Here is a 17,108-nt window from a genome sequence, read left to right on the forward strand (position 1 = left end):
GAGTGCTATATAAAATCAACAAATTAAAAAGCCCAAAATGTCATAATGCAATACTTCTTTATCCTAGTGGCAAATTTTTTTTTTTTGTTGTTGTTGTTGTTGATTTGGAGTATAGTTCTTATGTGAGTGAGTATATTTACGATTCTCCATAAATTTTGCAGCAAATTTGGACATCCTCCCAAAAAAAAACATATATACCTGAATTGAAACTTGTGGCCGTGGCCTGTTAGGTGTTTGTGAAAATGGCGGAATGAAAGAAAGAAGAAAATCTGTTGCTGATGCAGGAAGATAGAGCTAAACTGAAAAGAAATCATTTAAAGATTGAAGCCAAAAGTAACACGGTTGCTCTGAATTTCTCACAGGTATAAAATTGTTTTCATCTTTCCTTTAACTTGTAAACAACCGTTGAAACTCAACTATTATATAAAAATTGTTTCTATTTAAAGTGTTTCAACCACTTGGGTTTCTCCTCTTAGATATACAAGTTTGATTGTGGTAATGTGTCGTACCTTTTCTTCATCATTTTCTAACTTATGAATTCTTGTGCCATTTCCTCCAGATGTAACTTCTTTAGTCCAATTAGATTCTCAATGCCCCAAGGCAATCAATGCCTTTAGCTCCTCACACCCAATTAGGTACAATTCTTTTATGCTAGGCAGTGACCCCTCCTCTATTTTTATGCTATTCAACTGTCCAAGTTTTAGGAAAATCAATTTGTTCAGTCTAGGAAACCATCCTGCCTCAAACTGCAATAATTTTCCATCATAAGCTTTCTTCAGTTCTAGAAACACTAAACTTGAAAGTTCACATAGAGAAGACAACATGTCTTCCCCTAGACAAGAAAACCCCAAATGTAAATGAGTTAGACTGCTTAAAGACCCAACCCAGGGAGGCAACCTATTCAATTTTCCAACCAATGTTAGTTTTTGGAGAAGCTTGGGAGGCATAACCAAAGCTTCTAATTGAAGTTGTTCTTCTGTGTTTGTTGCTGTCATGCCCAAATGGGAAAGGTCTGTCATCCTTTGAATTGAAGAACACAGCTTTGGTCCATCAGCTGCTCTTAGTTTTGTGATTTCCAATCTTTTGAGCTCTGTCAAGTTCCCTAATTGTTGGAGTAGCTCTTCTCCTGCTTCAATGCATGCTAATGTCTGCAAACTTCGAATGTTCCATACTCCGGTTGGAGCTTGAATCCCACCTGGGGCATTAATTGCTTCCAAATTCTGATCATGGCTGGTGCACATTAGTAAATGTCGCAAATTAGATAGCTTTGATATCCCACTTGGCAGCCTCTCCAAATTGGTTTTCCAAACATCCAAAGTTTGTAAATTTTTCAGCTTTTCTATTGACTTTGGAAGCTCTTTAATCTTTGTCTTCCTCAAGTTCAAGTACCTTAAGTTGAACAACTCGACTAATGTGGTTGGTATGTTTTCAACTGGAACTCCTTCTAGATTCAGTACTCTCAATAATTTGAATTTTGATGAAACAGAATTTAGAGAGAATGATGAGCACATATCTGTTGGAAATACAAAGAATGAGCGTAGATGACACGATGTTGTACTGCTCAACCGGATGTTTTCAGCTGTATCATATATTGATAGACGGTGGATTTTTCCTTCTACCTTTGTGTGATACCCATCGTATGCTACACAGAAATTCTCCTTCTCAGATGTCGTACTGGCCAGTTCTCGCATAACATCATGGACTCGACATATCTTCACTCTCCCAGCATCATTAGTCTCTGTAACCTGAATCATACTTCGAAGAATAAGTTCAGTGAGATATTCTTCTGCTATCTCTTCCATTGACATGCCTTTTCTTTCTCTAATGAACCCTTCTGCTACCCACAGCCGAATTAGCTTCTTTCTCCTGATTGGAAAACCATCACGGAAAACACAACAGTATAAGAAACAATTCTTTAGGTAAAATGGTAAATCATTGAAACTCAGTAACAAGATGCCTTTCACTTGTTCAAGCATAGGGTTGTGACTGAGTTGCCAATTAAGACTCTCATAAACGGTCTTCCATTCTCCAATCCTCTTGCTTCTAGAACACATGAGACCTCCAACTGCCACTATTGCTAGGGGCAAGCCTTCACATTTCTTTAGAATAGCCTCAGCCAAAGGTTGAAGCTCTTTGGGACAGGTATGCTCCTGGTCACTCCAGAATGCCTTTTTGCAGAAGAGAGCCCAAGCATCTTTATCTTGGAGAGGATGAAGGTGATGGACACGACTTCGAATTCCAATTGAAGAAGCCACATTCTCATTTCTTGTGGTGAGGACAATTCTGCTTCCACATTTATTGTTGGGAAATGCACCTCTTATTTTGCTCCATAGGTCTATGCTCCACACATCATCTAACACAATTATATACCTTTTCTGAAGCAAGAAATCAACGAGGATCCTTAGCAGTTGCCTGTTGTTCATTGACCCCAGGTTGTTAGGTATTGCCACTTGTGTTGTATCAAAAACTTCTTTAATCATGCTTCTTAGCAGCTCAATGATTCCGTATGATTGCGACACAGATATCCATGCCCAGCAATCAAAATCCTTCTTGATCATTGGATTGTCATAGATGCTTTTGACTAGAGTGGTCTTCCCTAGGCCTCCCATTCCCACAATTGAAATAACAGTCCGCCCTGGTGCCTCCTCTGTCAACCATCCAATTAACTGTTCTGTGTTCTCTTCCATTCCGATAATATCATCTTCATCTGCAAAATATGATGATTCTCCATAGTGTTGCCATCGGTCAGCAGCTGAATTTCTAGTCTTTGCATCATCAGTCTGATTAAAATCGTATCGCTTGCTTCTCTCAGCTACCTCATGAACTTTAGCTTTGATCTTCTGCAACTTGGAAGAAATCCGACTTCTGGCAGATAACTTCTTGTGGAAATTGATCACATCTTGTACTACTCCTTTGAACCCATTGTTGAGGCGTTGTTTGTAATTGTGGTGCATGAATTCGTCTACTATGTCCTCTGCTTCATATGCAACTTCTCTTACTTGTCTGACCCATGTCTCCACTGATTCACTCAGTTCCTTTCTTCGCTCTGCATCTCTTAAGAAAGATCTCATGCTCTCTAACTCGAGCTTGATTTCTTCAATTTTATCTCGAGCATCGCCTAGTAATGATGCCTTTTGGAGTAGAATTGCAGTGAGTTTATCAAGTAAGAAGTTGACAGCAGCATCTGCCATTGTTACTTGTAAAAAAATATTTCTCCCAATTGTTTCACTGGACTATCCTTTTTTCTCATTCAATGAAGGAAAGGAGATAGGAAGGGGTAAATTACACCCATGACCACCGAACTTTATCTATTTTAACATTGTGGCCGTTGAACTTTAATTCTTAACTGTATGACCACTGACCTTTATATTTTTTTACACTGGTAACCACTTAACTTTAACTAACTCCTTAAAATGACCGTTAACGACTTCAAAATGAAAATATTCAAGAATTAAAGCTGTTCAAACTACATTTACCATGAAAACACATTTTTTTATTTTCCGAACTCACATTTTTTTGGAGCTTTCACTCTCTAAAAATTATCTCTCTGTACTAACCAAACAACACTTAAATGATCTTAAAATGAAAGTTTTCAAGAACTAAAGTTCCTTAGAATATCATTAACTCTTTGAATTTTTTATTTTAAGGCCGTCAATAGTCGTTTTAAGGCTTTGAGTGGTTATCGATGTAAAAAAGTGTAAAGTTCAGGAACCATACTATTAAGTATTGAAGTTCAAGGGACAAATTCAGTGGCCATGAATGTAATTTACCCGGTAGGAAGGTGGAAGGAAAAGAAAAGAAAGAGAAAAAAGATAGTTGTTGGTTTCCTTTTAATATATTGACTAAGTTAGCGTTGACTTTGTATAAATTGACTATGGAAAATGTGCATAGGATTGTTCAAGTGGACATGATTAATTGGAAAAGTAGCAGCTCTAATACGGTGTCTTAAAGTTGCAAAATTGATTAATGTATTGTATTGGGGTTTGGGAATAACTTTATTAAACTTGAAATTTCTAAAACATTTCATGCTGAAAAGTGCTGTAAAACTTTCTTCTAACTTTTAACTTAGGTGACGGCATTTGAACGTTTGCAAGCTGATGTAAAGTAGGACTTATTAATACATCACCAGTTTCTGAATTTATTTGGCTAAAATAATAGATTAGTTTCCTGAATTTATTTGGCTAAAATAATAGATTATTTCGTATCAACAGTTCCCTAAACTTGTCCATAAAAATAGATTAGCTTCCTGAACTTTGCAAATGTCTTACCAACTCTCCAAACTTGCTTATTCTGTAACAACTAAATACAAGAACCATAATACTAACTCTCGATCTTCATCCATTCAATCTCTTAAACCTGCAACACTAACTCTTATAATAGGTTGAAAGGTAGGAAAAGCGAAAAAATTACCTCTCGAATAGATGAAGATGTATTTTTTAGAATTTAGGTTTGATAGGTTTTTGTATTTAGTTGTTACAGAATACGAAGTTTAGGGAGTTGGTGAGAAACTCGTAAAGTTTATGAACTAATATACTTTTATGGACAAGTTTATGGTGCTAGTGATATGAAATAAACAAGTTTAGAGAACTGGTGAGACACTTGCAAATTTCAGGAAATCAATCTACTGAGAACTGGTAATGTGTTTGGCCTTCATTTAATTTTAGCACATGCACTTGCACATGGCCATGGCCATGGCCATGGCGAAGTCTTCCTCTACCTTGTGTGGAATTTTCCAATTTGGAGAGATGAATTCTAACAAACAAAAAACACAAGCTGCATCAGAGAAAAAACATTTTATTTTATTTTATGTTTGGTAATTAATGTACATTGGACAATTTGTGTTTATATGATTTTTTAAATGCTTATTTTATATTTGATAGGAATTATGACTGATTCAGTTTTTTCGGTCAAGTATACTAATATTTTATAAATTATATTTTGTATTTTTACTTAACCAAATAGTAAATTCATCATGTTAAAATAATATTTTTAAATTTTATCTTAATCAACTCTTTAGTCTCTACATTTTTTTAATTAAAGATTGGTTAGCGAGGAAGAGTAAGCGGCGAACATTCCAGCTATGCTGGCACCCCCACCACAGATCCAAAAAAGCCCCGAACTAAATTTATTAAAAGAGTAAATAAATGTAATAATACAAAAAGAATAAAGAATAAAATGAAGCTAAAGAATTAGGAAAAGCGATAAACGCAACGTCCTACACGATCATGAAAAAAGACTGGTCTACAAAAATCCGGGAGATCCCACCAAGTCGATGCTGTTGCCGTCCGTCCATAATTTGCAAGCGAGTTCGCAACATGATTTCCTTCACGACACCACAAAAGCCACAGAATCAATCTGATTTTAACAATTGAACCATTTTTGTCTAAGCAACCAAGGAACCGAACAAGGTTTAGATTTGAACATCTGCACAACATACATTGAGTCGCTTTCAAGCTAAATTTTCCGTCAACCTTTGCTGATAGCCATGTCAATGGTGTAAACAGCAGAAGATAGTTCAGCAAGATAAGCAAAGGAACTTTCAATCGGAAAGGCACCAAGGCATAGGCCAGTATGCAAGCGATAAATACCTCCACAACCTGCAGGACCAGGAGCACACGTGACAGACGCATCAGTATTGATCTTAATCCAATCCCTCGGAGGTGGTTGCCAAAAAATCGGAGTAATGTGCGGAGTCTTAGCAAGACGCTTTTCAATCCCGAGCTCACCTAAGATTTGAAGTTCAACTAGCGAATTCCAAACGGAGCCCCGTCCAGTGTGAGCAGATTCACGAATAGCTCCCCAAATTCGTCTCAGTGTGACGGAAGTATCAACCTTCTCATCCTAAAAAATGGACCTATTACGAGCAAGCCATAGAGCCCAAATCGTATTAACAATTGTTGCCGTCCACAAATCAGCGATTTGAGTACTGAAACGTTGAATAACAACATGATCAACCAGATTCCTAAGAGTCGAGTCCGTGTTAATTCGTCTTCCAAACAATGAGCTAACACCATGCCAAATAAATTTGGAAAACTGACAGGAGACAAAAAGGTGGTCCAACGTTTCAGTATCTAACGAGCACAAACTGCATCGAGAAAACAGCTTGACAACCGCGCAACTGAAGCTGATCATGTGTTGGTAAATACCCAAGATAAGCCCGCCATCCAATAAGCAAGTGTGCAGGAGGAACACTCTGACACCTTAAAAAACGACTCCAAGGCTGTTGAGTAGGAGGAGATCTAAGCCAAGCGTACAAGAGCTTAACAGTTAGAACCCCACTCGTAGCAGGCTTCCAAACACATATATCAACATCGTCCCTACCCCGCCTAATATTCCGCAATCTATTCTCCACAACCGCAGGTAACACGGGTAGATTATGCCAATTATTACCATCCAAATAATCCTCCACCAAATCAAAACAACGATGTTGTTGACTAGCAGATAGGCCAACCTGTGCAGCCAGCGAAGGACACATCCAAGCCCCATTCCAAAAATTAAGTTCAGAGTGTTGACCAATCCACCAAAAACAGTGATGCTCAACTTCAGAATAAATGGATTTTATCGAGCCCCAAATAGAAGAATTCATGATATAATGCCGTGACTGTCCCGCTTTATTGAGAAAACGAGTTCTAAGTAAGTTAAAGCAGAGAGACTTTTCCTGAAGAAGACCCCAAACCATCTTTCCATTCAATGCCTTGTTTAGAATAGACAAATTCTTAATTCCAAGACCTCCATCCTTGAAGTTTTGATAACAAATTTTCCAAGGGACAGTGACAAGCTTCTTGCAATTAATGGATCCAGACCAAATAAAATTCCTCATATGCCTAGTCATACGTGTAAGCAGCGCAGATGGCCACTTATAAATGATAAAAGAGTGAATGAAGCTACCAGTAATCACAGAATTTACCAGAGCCACTCTCCCAGCCATAGACAAACAATGCCCTTTCCATTTAGCAAAGTAAGCAGGCACTCTGTCCATCAAATTAGTCAGATGTCGTGTCTTTGGTAAACCAAAAAACAAAGGGACTCCAAGATAGCGAAATGGAACAGACCCTTGACGAATACCAATAATATCAGCAAGACGATTGCCACGTCTAGAAGAAACAAATGAGCCCAGAAATAATTCAGATTTGTTCCAACTAACACACTGACCCGAGATAGATCCATACAGCTCAAATACACCCTTAATAATAGCTAGATTACTCGAAGAGGCCATGCATAAGAGAAGAATGTCATCAGCATAAAATTAATGAGTCGGAAACACCTTTGCAGAAGTATATTGCATTGGAGCAAGTCGCCCAGTGTCCACGAGGTGAAGCAACCAACAGCTAAGAAAGTCCTCGGCAATACCAAACAATATAGGAGACAACGGATCGCCTTGTAGAACCCCTTTTGAACATCTGAAATATCCACTAATGGCTCCATTGTTCAAAATTGAAATCCGAGATGCAGATAAAACATTCAGAATCCAGTCTCTAAATTGAATAGAGAAACCAAAAACGTCCATCACGGCAAGTAAAAAATTTCAATTTAAAGTGTCAAAAGCTTTCCTGATGTCAACCTTCAAGGCGAAGTTCCCTCTAAAACACTTTTTACTAAGCATATTAGTGCCTTCAGAAGCAAGCAAAATGCATTGGTGAATACTTCATCCAGGAATAAATCCAAATTGATTCTGAGAAACAATGCGAGATGCAATAGAAGCGGGTCTATCAGCCAAAATTTTTGCAATTATTTTATAGCTAAAGTTGCTCATTGCAATAGGCCTATACTGATCAAGAGATATCACACCCTCCACCTTCGGGATAAGGACCATAATACTGGAGCATGTTGGGCTTATGGAGACTAATATATATAGGCCCAACTGAAGCGATCCAAAAATTTTTTTTTGGGCGATTAGGGTTTCAGACGGTTAGGGTTTCAGGAGTATAAATGTAACCTCTTTCTCTGTAATCCGTATCTTATTCATTATAGTAAATATCCTGGCTTGGTAGTGCCCCCAGACGTAGTCATTCATATTGAGTGGCGAACTGGGTAAACAATTCTTGTGTGTTTGCTTATTTTTCATTTATCGTAATTTCAGTTATTCCTAACAACTGGTATCAGAGCGAGGGTAATTACGATGGGAGACGAAAAAACCCCTGTGGAGAAATTCGATGGTTCGGATTTCGGTTTCTGGAAGATGCAGATCGAGGATTACCTGTACGGTAAAGATCTGTACCAGTCTCTAGGTGAGCAGTCGGAGGATATGTATGATGAAGAGTGGAAGTTGTTGGATAGAAAAGCGATGAGCGTGATTCGCCTGTCGCTGTCCAGAAACGTGGCGCATCACACGGTGAAGGCAAAGACCACAAAGGAGATGTTGGAGATCTTGAGTTCGTTGTACGAGAAGCCTTCCGCGGCAAATAAAGTTCATCTGATGCGGCGACTGTTTAATCTGCAGATGACGGAGAATATAGCAGTGGCGATGCACCTGAATGATTTTAATATGACAATCACTCAATTAAGTTCTATAGATATTGATTTCGACGAAGAGGTATTAGCCCTAATTCTGTTATCTTCTTTACCAGAGAGTTGGAGCGGCACGGTTACTGCCCTAAGTGCTTCAGTAGGGAAAGAAAAACTTAGGTTTGATGATGTCAGAGACTTGATTATAAGCGAGGAGATTCGCAGGAAAGAGTCAGGTTCCACATCTGGATCAGCCTTGAATGCAGAGAATCGGGGCAGGTCAGATCGCAGGTCAAAGCAGAATCGTGGCAGGTCTAAGTCCAAAGGGAGAGGGAAACCTGTGAAGGACAAGAGCCACATCAAGTGCTGGAATTGTAATGAGAATGGTCATTACAAGAGTGAATGTAAGGCACCGTAGAAGGAGAAGTCAGTGAATTCGGCCAGTGAGGATTTTGGTGATGCGTTGATTCTGAGTAATTCAACTGCAGAAACAGCAGCAGAAGCCCTGGTATTGAGTGTAAGAAGTCCTCTGGAGTCTTGGGTATTAGACTCAGGAGCTTCGTTTCATTCATGTAGTAGTGCGGATTTGATGGAAAACTATACCCCTGGGAAATTCGGAAAGGTTTATCTTGCTGATGATGAGCCTTTGGAGATTGTAGGGAAGGGAGATGTTTCGATCAAATCCCCGAATGGATCTGTGATAAAGCTGTCTGGAGTAAAGCATGTTCCTGGCCTAAAGAGAAATCTGTTGTCAATTGGGCAAATGGATGATGAAGGTTATTGTGTAATTTTTGCAGGTGGTACTTGGAAAATGACCAAAGGAGCCATGGTGGTTGCCCGTGGTGAGAAGGTTGGATCGTTGTACTTAACAGACAACGTTTTCAATAGCATTGATGTCGTGAGGGAGAATGTCAATGCAGATTTGTGGCACTGTCGTCTTGGTCACATGAGTGAAAAGGGGATGAAAGTGCTGTGTTCAAAGGGTCTGCTGTCGGGTCTGAAATCTGCTGATCTTGGGCTGTGTGAAGATTGCATCTTCGGGAAGCAGAAACGAGTAAGTTTCTCTAAGGGTGGCAGAAATTTGAAGAAAGAGAAGTTGGAGTTAGTTCACAGCGATCTATGGGGTCCTGCACATGTGAAATCTCTTGGTGGAGCTTTGTATTACATGACCCTCATTGACGACTCCACTAGGAAAGTGTGGATCTATTTTCTGAGAAAGAAATATGACGCTTTTGATTCCTTTCGGAAATGGAAGGCCTTGGTTGAGAATGAGACAGGTTTGAAGGTAAAGTGCTTGAGGTCTGACAAAGGTGGAGAGTATGAGCTTAGGGAATTCAAGAAATTCTGTGCTGAGAATGGAATTCGCATGGAGAAGACTCTGAAAGGAACTCCTCAGGAGAACGGAGTTGCAGAACGAATGAACAAAACTCTGTGTGAGCATGCTAGAAGCATGAGGCTGAAGTGCGGACTTTCGAAGACATTATGGGCAGAAGCAGTTAACACTGCAACATTCTTGATCAACAGAGGGCCATCGAGTCCCTTGGAGAGTGGCATTCCTGAAGAGGCTTGGAGTGGCAAACAGGTAAATCTATCCTTTCTACGAGTATTTGGATGTGATTCATATGTTCATATTGCTCCCCTTGAGAGAAGTAAGTTAGATGCAAAGTCTATTAAGTGCACGTTTATTGGATACGGTGGTGATGATTTCGGATATCGGTTCTGGGACAGTCAGAACAGGAAGATTATTCGCAGTCTGGATGTTGTTTTCAACGAGCAGATAATGTACAAGGATAGTCTGGGCGCATCTGATACTGGTGATGCAGGACCAGAGGTCGTGGACCTAGACATCACGAATTCTGGTGGGAGCAAGGAGGTAGTTATGGAGGAGACAGTTCTGGAGGAGGCAGTTGTGGAGGAGGTAGAAGAACCCCAAACTCCACCGGTTACACTGCGCAGATCCACTAGAGAGCGTAGAGCACCTGACAGGTACACGCCTATAAGCAACTACATGCTGTTGACAGATAGTGGTGAACCAGAAAGCTACTTGGAAGCATCTCGTGGAGAGGATGCGAGCAAGTGGAGGCTTGCAATAGATGATGAGATGGATTCCTTGATGACCAATGGCACCTGGGAACTTGTTGAGCTTCCAAAGGGTAAGAAGGCTCTACAAAACAGGTGGATTTTCAGAATCAAAGAAGAGGCTGATGGTAGCAAACGCTACAAGGCAAGGCTGGTCGTGAAAGGCTTTCAGTAGAGGTACGACATAGATTATACTGACGTTTTTACTCCAGTGGTGAAGCTGACTACTATTCGTTTAGTGTTGAGTAGAAGATTTGGAGCTGCAGCAAATGGATGTAAAAACAGCATTTCTTCATGGGGACTTAGATGAAGACATCTATATGAAGCAACCTCAAGGCTATGAGTCTGATAACGCTGAGCTTGTGTGCAAGTTGAACAAGAGCTTGTATGGTCTGAAACAAGCTCCAAGACAGTGGTACAAGAAATTTGACGGATTCATCCACGAAATTGAGTTCGTGAGGAGTGAAGCTGATCATTGTTGTTACTTCAGGAAATTGAATGAAGGCTACATAATTTTACTGTTATATGTTGATGATATGCTGATTGCAGGGTCAAGTGCTCGAGAAGTGAGAAAACTGAAGAATCAGTTATCTGAGCGGTTTGCTATGAAAGATCTCAGAGAAGCTAAGAAGATTCTAGGCATGAGGATTGAAAGAGATAGGAAGGCTGGAAAGTTGTATCTCTCACAAGCTGAGTATATCAAGAAGGTCTTGATTAGATTCGACATGCAAGATGCCAAGCCAGCTACGGTTCCTTTGGGTAGCCATTTCAAGATATCTAAACATGACTCACCCAAGAGCAGAGAAGAGCGAGTCCAAATGGAGAGAACTCCATATGCCTCAGCAATTGGCAGCTTGATGTATGCAATGGTGTGCACAAGGCCGGATATTGCACATGCTATGGGAGTTGTTAGTCGTTTCATGGGAGACCTTGGTAAGAAGCATTGGGAAGCAGTAAAGTGGATTTTGAGATACCTTAAGGGAACCACTGAACATGCCCTATGTTTTGAGGGCAAGAAAGTTATGTTGACAGGATATGTGGATGCATATTTGGCATCTAGTGACCTTGACAAGAGAAGAAGTACAACCGGATATGTCTTCACATTGGGTGGTACTGCTGTCTCTTGGGCTTCAAAGCTACAGAAGGTGGTGGCTTTGTCTACTGCAGAAGCTGAGTACGTTGCAGTGACCGAGGCTAGTAAGGAGATGGTATGGTTGTAGAATTTCTTACGTGAGTTGGGAAAGGAGCAGAAGGATCCTATTTTGTACAGCAACAGTCAGAGTGCCATTCACTTGGCAAAGAATCCCGCCTTTCACTCAAGAACAAAGCACATAGAGTTGAAGTATCACTACATACGGCATCTCTTGGACAGGAAGATATTGCAGTTGATGAAGATTCCAGGCACAGAGAATCATGCAGACATGTTGACTAAGGTTGTAACCTTAGAGAAGCTGAAGCTATGTATGGCTTCAGCTGCCCTTGGTAATTAAGTTAAAGGCATGGCACTACCATCAGATGACGGGTTTAGTCTCCAGGTGGGAGATTGTTGGGCTTATGGAGACTAATATATATAGGCCCAACTGAAGCGATGGGCCCAACTGCAGTTTGATGACATTCAAAGCAAGTTATGGGCTTTGAGCTGTCCTTCTTGTACTTGCTGTCGCTGGAGTCAGCTTTGTACTTATCAAACTTCTTATAAGGCTTCTTAGAATATTTGTCATTCTTTTTGAACAGCCTTTTCATCTTTCTGGTAAACATAGCCATCTCTTCATCGTCTGTTGAGCTCCCATCAGTGGATTCAGCTTTCATGACAAGAGACTTTTGCTTCTTGTCTTCAGACTTTTCCTTCACCTCGAAATTCTTCATCGAGATCTCATGGGTCAGCAGTGAGCCGATGAGTTCATCATACTTATAGGTGGTTAAGTCTTGAGCTTCCTCAACAGCGGTCTTCTTTGCTTGCCAGCTTTTAGGAAGACTCCTAAGAATCTTCTTGACTTGTTCTTCCTCAGTGAAGATCTTCCCAAGTCTCTTGAGCTCGTTGATGATGTTTGTGAATCTTGCATTCATGTCTGAGATCCCTTCATCATCGTTCATTTCGAACAGCTCGCACAATCTCATATGCTGGTTCACCTTGGATTCTTTCACCTTGTTGGTTCCTTCATAGGTGACCTTCAGCTTCTTCCAGATCTCCTGCGCTGACTCACAACCTGAAATCTTGTTGTATTCTGCAGCATTGAGCGCACAGTGAAGCATGTTTATAGCCGAAGCATGATTTTGTAGCTTCTTGAGATCATCCTTTGTCCATTTGGTCTCAGATTTGACAACCGTTTGGCCATCAACAGTTTCAACAGGAACAAATGGGCCTTGGACTATAGATAGCCAGGCACTCATATTTGTAGCCTGAATGAAATTTGTCATCCTATTCTTCCAAAAGGTATAGTTAGACCCGAAGAATAGGGGAGGCCGAGTTATGGACAGACCCTCAGGTAGAATCTGAGTTGTCAGATTTCCTGGGAGAAACCGAGTGCTGTTTTCAGCCATAGTGGGGATCAGCTCAAGGTAGTTAAACCTTGCACAGTGAGCTTTTAAGCTCTGATACCACTTGTTGGTCCCTTATAACGTAACAAGTTAGTTCCAAGGGGGGGATAGGAACTATTTAAAATTTTGAACGTTGAGGCTGACTTCTTTTTCTTTGAAAAGGAATTATACAGCACGCTGAGTGAAGTAAGACACTAGCTTAGTCAACTGGTGACTAAGTCAGCTTCTTTCTTTGAGTCAGGAGATAGCACTTAAGTCTATTCCTGAACTCAGATACTCAATGCACACAACTCAGCGTGACCTCTTTACTTGGTCAGTTTTGTTTAAGCAAGCAATATATAGATTAAAGGAGTTTAAGGTTAGAACGATGTTACTCAGCAGATTTATCCAGGTTCGGCCTCTACGCCTACGTCCTGTCCCCGGAACACGTTCCGAGCTTTCGAATTCTCTACTGAGCTCTTTAACGGTAGAGCATCAAAACTTTTACAACAAGAAGCTGAGTATAACAAGAGTACCTTCCTCTATACCTCTACTCACTCCTATTCTATTGCTGAGTACTATAACCGAGTACTCAGCCTCTCCTTTCTATTTCTAGAATTGATAATAAGATTGTCATAAACAACAATTGCTAAGACACTTTAGATGATTGGATAATCACTCTAGACTTTTACACGAAAGATATAGAATTTGGTGTAAGTATTTGCTTTGCTTTTTCTCACAGAACTTCGAGTAGAATTTTGGTCAGCGTAATGGCTTGATGAAGATCTGCATCAAATGAAGCAACTGAAAGGCCCTATTTATAGAGACGTCTGAGGTATTAGTCATTTCGAATTTCGAAATAACCGTTGGAGGGAAACGGCTTCCTGTCGTTGTCACTCAGTCCTGCTCAGTGCTCTTGGCCAATCAGATTCAAGTATCTTCTGTCTTCGGTCAGTACTGAGCAGCTTTTAGTCAGTCCTGCAGAATGTCTCTCCATTTATGGTAAGGTCAACTAGACAGCTTTCTGTGTCTTCTAAACTTTACCCAAAGTAGAAATACTTTGTCTGGAAGTTGTTCTTGCTCAGCTGCTGTCTTGTACTCTTTGTCGATACAACTCAGCAGCTTCGTTCCGAAGTTGTTCAACGAAGGTCTTGTTGAAACACCTTTCCACATAATTTTGATTTGACAAAATTGTTTAAGTATAAATAAAAACATATTCTAAACACACTAAGTTTAAATACTTTGATTTATTCTACTAATGTGTTTGTTCAATGTTGAGTTAAATTGTTTATAAGACATAAAGATTAAAAGGCCCAAAGCCCCAATATGGAAGTCAAAGCCCAAGTCAAACAGTTTAAGGCAACTCGGCCCGCATATGTCAAACGTTGTCGTTATGTACAAAACGCAACTCAGCGGAAGAAGGATCTAGAAGACCTTCCTGGAACAATTTCGGGACGAAGCTGCTGAGTTGATTCGACAAAGAGTACAAGACAGCAGCTGGCTAAGAACAACTTCCAGATAAAGTGTTTCCACTTTGGGTAAAGTTCAGAAGACACAGAATGCTGTCTAGTTGACATTACCATAAATGGAGAGACATTCTACCGAGCTGACCAAAAGCTGACCGAGGACAGAAGATACTCAGATCTGATTGGGCGAGAGCTCTGAGCAAGACAGGATGACAACGACAGGAAGCCGTTTCCCTCCAACGGTTATTTCGAAATTCGAAATGACCGACACCTCAGACGTCTCTATAAATAGAGCCCTTCAATTGCTTCATTAAATACAGAACTTGATCAAGCCATTACGCTGACCAAATTTCTACGCAAAGTTCTGCAAGAAAAAGCAAAGCAATCTTACACTAAATTTCATATCTTTTGTGTAAAAGTCTAGAGTGATTATTCAATCATCTAAGGTGTCTTAGCAATCATTGTTTAGGACAAACACTTATCATTTCTAGAGATTAGAAAGGAGAGGCTGAGTACTCGGTTATAGTACTCAGCGAGAGATTAGGATTGAGTAGAGGTATAAAGGAAGGTACTCTTGTTATACTCAGTTGCTAAGATTGTAAAAGGTTTGATGCTCTACCGTTAAAGAGCTCAGTAGAGAATTCGAAATCTCAGAACGTGTTCCGGGGACAGGACGTAGGCTTGGAGGCCGAACCTGGATAAATCTGCTGAGTAACATATTTCTAACCTTTAACTCTTTTATATATTTATTGCTTGCTTAAACAAAAACTGACCACGTAAAGAGGTCAAGCTATGTTGTGCGCATTGAATATCTGAGCTCAGGAATAGACTCTAAGTGCTATCTCCTGACTCAAGTCAAGAAACTGACCTAGTCACTAGTTGACTAAGCCAGTATCTTGCTATTCACTCAGCGCCGCTGTCCAAACCTTTTTCTCACGAAAAAGAAGTCTGCCCTAGCTTAAAATTTTTAAATAGTTCCTAACCCCCCCCCATTGGAACTATAATTGTAACGTTATAAGGGACCAATAAGTGGTATCAGAGCTTAAAAGCTCACTGTAAAAGGTTTAACCACCTTGAGTTGATCCCCACTATGGGCGAAAACAGCACTCGGTTTCTCCCAGGAACCCAAACAACTCAGATCTTACCTGAGGGGCTGTCCATTACTCGGTCTCCCCTATTCTTCGGGTCTAACTACACCTTCTGGAAGAATAGGATGAAAAATTTCATTCAGGCTACAAATATGAGTGCCTGGCTATCCATAGTCCAAGGTCCATTTGTACCTGTCGAAGTTGTGGCTGGCCAAACAGTTGTTAAAGCTGAGGCCAAATGGACAGAGGATGATCTCAAGAAGCTACAAAATCATGCTTCGGCTATAAATATGCTTCACTGTGCGCTCGATGCTGCAGAATATAATAAAATCTCAGGTTGTGAGTCGGCGCAAGAGATCTGGAAGAAGTTGGAGGTCACCTATGAAGGAACCAATAAAGTAAAGGAGTCCAAGGTGAACCAGCAGATGAGACTGTACGAGCTGTTCGAAATGAACAATGATGATGGTATATCTGACATGAATGCAAGGTTTACCAACATCATCAATGAGCTCAAGAGACTTGGGAAGATCTTCACTGAGGAAGAACAAGTCAAAAAGATACTCAGGAGTCTTCCTAAAGACTGGCAAGCAAAGAAGACCGCTGTTGAGGAAGCTCAGGACTTAACCACCTACAAATATGACGAACTCATCGGATCGCTGCTGACCCATGAGATATCAATGAAAAACTTCAAGGTGAAGGAAAAGTCTGAAGACAAGAAGCAGAAGTCTCTTGTCATGAAAGCTGACTCCACTGATGAGAGCTCAACAGATGATGAAGAGATGGCTATGTTCACAAGGAAGATGAAAAGGCTGTTCAGGAAGAATGACAAATATTCTAAGAAGCTTTACAGAAAGTTTGATAAGTATAAAGCTGAGTCCAGCGACAGCAAATACAAGAAAGACAACTCAAAGCCCATTACAAGCTTTGAATGTCATCAAAGTGGCCATATCAAGTCAAGCTGCCCCACGCTGAGGAAAGATAAGAAGAACGGTAAAAACGCAATGGTGGCTACATGGAGCGACAGTGATGAGTCTTCATCAACAGAAGCTGAGGCCACCGAGTCAGCGAAGATATGCTTCATGGCTGACGAACTTGCTAAGCCGTGCGTCTCTGAGCATGCTGACCCCTCCATTGCATCTAATGATGAGGAGCAATCAAATGAGGTAATATCACTTTCCCAGCTCAGAAACGAAATGGGTAATGCCCTGAGTGACCTCTATACACTTGTCAAAAAGTGTAATAAGAAAATTAGAGCACTCAGCAGGCGCTGTGACGAGGTTGAAGAGGTCAAGCTAATTGACCTCAGATTCCTTCTTCAGGACAACTCAACTTTGCATGATAATATGGAGATCATACATAAGTCTCTCTCTGAAGTCCAATCAGATTCAAAGAAACTGAGAAAGGACGTCACAAATATCCAGAACCAACTAAAGGTTCAAAACAAAAGAAATATTCCCCTGAATGCTCAGTACCGAAGTACTGGTCAGTAGAGATGGAATCCCCAGCGGAATGT

The 17,108-nt window shown here is 40.5% G+C and overlaps 1 pseudogene; it reads right to left on the reverse strand.

The window, feature by feature from the left end:
* Window positions 1-378: 378 nt before the first annotated feature.
* On the reverse strand, window positions 379-3,749 carry LOC136230109 (disease resistance protein RPM1-like; annotated as a pseudogene).
* Window positions 3,750-17,108: the final 13,359 nt, after the last annotated feature.

The sequence above is a fragment of the Euphorbia lathyris genome, chromosome 5, assembly GCF_963576675.1.
Source record: "Euphorbia lathyris chromosome 5, ddEupLath1.1, whole genome shotgun sequence".
NCBI lineage: Eukaryota > Viridiplantae > Streptophyta > Magnoliopsida > Malpighiales > Euphorbiaceae > Euphorbia > Euphorbia lathyris.